The 3,958-nt window shown below is 41.3% G+C and overlaps 1 non-coding gene across 1 annotated transcript; it reads right to left on the reverse strand.

Moving 5' to 3' along the window:
* Window positions 1-884: 884 nt before the first annotated feature.
* On the reverse strand, window positions 885-956 carry Trnat-agu. The gene has a single exon. It is a non-coding gene; the product is annotated as a tRNA-Thr (tRNA).
* Between the last annotated feature and the right edge of the window lie 3,002 nt (window positions 957-3,958).

Consider the following 3,958-nt stretch of genomic DNA (forward strand, 5'->3'; position numbering starts at 1 on the left):
AAGTTGCTGAGGCTGGCCTCAAACTTGGGGTCCTTTTGCCTCAGCCTCCTGAGTTGCTGGGATTATAGGCATACCCAACCATGCCAGACTCTTCCCCCCTCTTTATTTTGAGATAAGTTCTCTACATTATGCAGGTTGGCCTAAAACTTGCATCCTCCTGTCTCAGTCTCTCAAGTAGCGGGGATTATAGGCATGCACCACATTTATTCTGTTTGAAATTTAAGATGCCTAGCTGGGCATGGTGGCTCATGCCTGTAATTCTAGCAGCTCAGGAGGCTGAGGCAAGAGGATGGCAAGTTTGAGGTCAATCTCAACAATTTAGCAAGGCCCTAAGCAACTTAGTGTGACCTTGCCTTGGGAAAAATAAAAGGACTAGGGATATGGCTCAGTGTTTAAAAAGCACCTTGGATCCAACCCCCAGTACACCCTGTCCCTCCATCCCCCCCAAAAGATGCCAGCATGCCATTCTCCAAGTAGCCCACAGATTGCACCCTTGGGGTGACACATGTACCTGCTCACCACTCAGGGGCCTGGAATCCTCAGCTGTGCCTTTTCTGTCAGCCTCTCCCTACTTCCTCCTTCCCTATAGAGCAAGAATGCCGCTGATAATATATCACTCAGCTGCTCTCCGGCTGCCTGAGCCCTTTTCCCCACCAAGGGTCTTTCCTACCTTGTGTGCTCTTCTGAGAGTCGGGATTTACCACACTCCGATCTTATCTCTTGGTAGATGGCTATGCCATCTCCCTGAGCCTGGAGTGCCCTCCTTCAGCCCCCCGCTAATACTCATTTTTATTAAATTGCCCAGTTAAACCCAATTATCTTTGTGGCTGAGAAGTGACATCCTCCTTACAATAATATGTAGGTAATGAACATACGTATTTTTTTAGTGGAGCTGGGGATCGAACCCAGGACCTTGTGCATACTAAGCACATGCTCTACCACTGAGCTGCATCCCCAGCCTCCCCTTTCTTGACTACTTCTCAGATTCAGAGCTTGCTGAAAATCAGTCATTCCTACATCTCACTCCCAACCTTGCTCCATATCCCCATTACTGGTTCTGACTTTAGGTCTATAAACCCAGACAAGTATTTGCTGTATTTTTTAAAAAATTCTTCGTCAATCTCAGCCCCTCTCTGCTGAGTCACATCTTACCTCCCCCTTGCCAGCTCAGCACTCTCCCCTCACACTCATCCTCCCTCCTAAAAATAGTGTGAATAGACTGTACCCAAAGAAGAATGCATCAAATCAGCATGCAGAGGGAAAGGTGAATGGGGTACCTGACCCCAGTTTAAGAACTAAATTCCCAGGACCTTGGAGTCCCTTTGCAAAGACAACCCCCCAACACACACAGGTGTCTTTGCTTCTGAATTTCTTACATAGACTTCCTTTGCAGATGGCCACAATTTCACTCTCTATGTGCTCTGCAGGTGTTCCCAAACAGTATACTGTGCAGTGTTGCCCATTTGGTGTGTAGGCATGGATGTCCCTGTAGTGCCAGAGGAATGTCCCAGGGCTACATGAACTTGGGTAGATTTAAGGGGATCGTTCTCAGATCTAACACTTCCCGTTGGATGTGGAGGGCCCGAGAGAGAGATCCCTGTGAAGCTGGCACAGGTATCCCCTCCTCTTCCCCCACTCAGGCTTCCTTACCATGGAAAGAAGGCCCAAGACAGAATTTAGGAGTGTGGCAACATCCAGGGCACCAAAGGGGACAATTTGAAAAATCTGTGTTAGTTTTGAGAAAGTGAATGCCTTTGTTATCAGGGAATAGGTACTTTCATTCTGTTTCCTTTCTACAAGTTGAAGGAGAATTCGTTATTATTATTTTTTAACTGTTTTGGTTAAAAAAATTTCACAGAACATAAAATGAACCCTTTTTAAATGAACAATTCAGGCTGGGGTTGTGGCTCAAAGGTAGAGCGCTCGCCTAGCATGTGCGAGGCCCTGGGTTTGATCCTCAGCACCACATAAAAATAAATAAATAAAGGTATTGTGTCCCAGTACAAAAAAATATATTAAAAAAATAAATAAACAATTCAGTGATATTTAGTACAGTCCCAGTGTTGCATGACTACCACGGCTATTTAGTTCCTAAACATTTCCATCACCCCAAAAGGACATCCTGTTCCCATTAAGCTGCAGCTCCCTATTCCCCTTCTTTCCCCAGGCCCTGGCAATCACCAATATATGTTCTGTCCCTGAACATTTACCTATCCTGGACATTTGAAATCATACAATATGGAGCTTTTTGTGTCTAGCATTTTTTACTTGGCATGTTTTGGAGATGCATTTATCATGACTTTATTCCTTTTTAATGGTTGGATAATATTCCATTGTGTGGATATGCCATAATTTGTTTTATTTATCTGTTGATGGACATTTAAGCTGTTTCTAGATGGTGTTGTTATGAGTATGTGTATACATGTATTTGTTTATCTGCAATTTGTATCTTATCAGTGGAGTTGCTGGATTATATGGTAACTGTGTTTATTTTATTTATTTATTTTTGTGTGCTAAGAATTGAATCCAGGGCCTCAGTTCATGCTAGGTGTATGTATGTTCTACCACTGAGCTGCATCCCCAATCCTTCTTTAATTTTTTTTTGGATACTGGGGATTGAACTCAGGGGCACTCACTCACTGAGCCACATCCCAGCCCTATTTTGTATTTTATTTAAAGACAGGATATTAAAAAAAAAAAAAAAATATATATATATATATATATATTTATTTATTTTTTGGTTGTAAGTGGACACAATATCTTTATTTTATTTATTTATTTTTATGTGGTGCTGAGGATTGAACCCAGGGCCTCACATGTGCTAGGCAAGTACTGTACCACTGAATCACAACCTCAACCCCTAGAGACAGGGTCTTACTGAGTTGCTTAGTGCCTTGCTTTTGCTGAGGCTGGCTTTGAACTCGGGATCCTCCTCTCTCAGCCTCCTGAGCTGTTGGGATTACAGGTGTGGGCCACCATGCCTGGCTTTTTAAAAATTTTTGAGACAGTGCTTTGCTAAATTATCTAGGCTGGCTTGAACTTGTGATGCTCCTACCTCATTCTACCAAGTATCTGGGATTATAGGAATGTGTTACTATATCCAGCCAGTTGATTGATCTTGAATGTTTTTTATTATTGAATTATAGTCACACATAGCATCAGTTTTTTTAACATAATCATATATGCATTGAATATAATTCAGTTCCCAGAATTTCCTCTTTCCCTCTTCAACTCCCCCTCTTCCCTTTCCTCTACTCTACTGATTTTCCTTCTACTTATATATAGTTTTTAAAAATTAGAGCATTGTAGATTTACATCAAGGTGATATTCACTGTGGTATAGTCATATATATACATAGCATAACTTCATTCCACAGTTTCTCCTGTTTTTTTTTTTTTGTCCTTCTTCCCTCCCCCTCAAGCTACTTCCTCTGCTCAACGGATCTTCCCTTCATTTTCATGGGGTTCCACCTCACCCCCTTTCTTCCTTACTGTGCTCTAGCTTCTGCACATAACAGAAGACATTCCACCTTTGATTTTCTGAGTCCCTTTCACTTAGCATGATGTTCTTCAGTTCCATCCATTTACCCAGGTGACTGATTTTTGATGATAGGTCACTGTGTTTAGGTATCTTATTAAATGTGATGTCAAATAAGGTAGTGACATCACTATGACAAAATGTTTTTCATTCCCACCTATAATATTTATAGGAACAAAATTTTCAGCTCTCACATCTATAAAAATGAAAGATAGGAATAGAATTTATGCTGAATCTTGTCTAATTCTAGCAATAAATAGTGCTCATCGATAAGTACATGAACTAATTGAAAAGAAGTGACCCAACTACCCAACTATCTTATTTAGAACTATACTTCCAATATGATTTTACTTTGTACTATTTTTTTTTTTTTGGGTACTGGGATTGAACCCAGGGATTGCTTTACTACTAAGCCTCATCT

This window comes from Marmota marmota, unplaced genomic scaffold (genome assembly GCF_001458135.2).
Source record: "Marmota marmota marmota unplaced genomic scaffold, marMar, whole genome shotgun sequence".
NCBI lineage: Eukaryota > Metazoa > Chordata > Mammalia > Rodentia > Sciuridae > Marmota > Marmota marmota.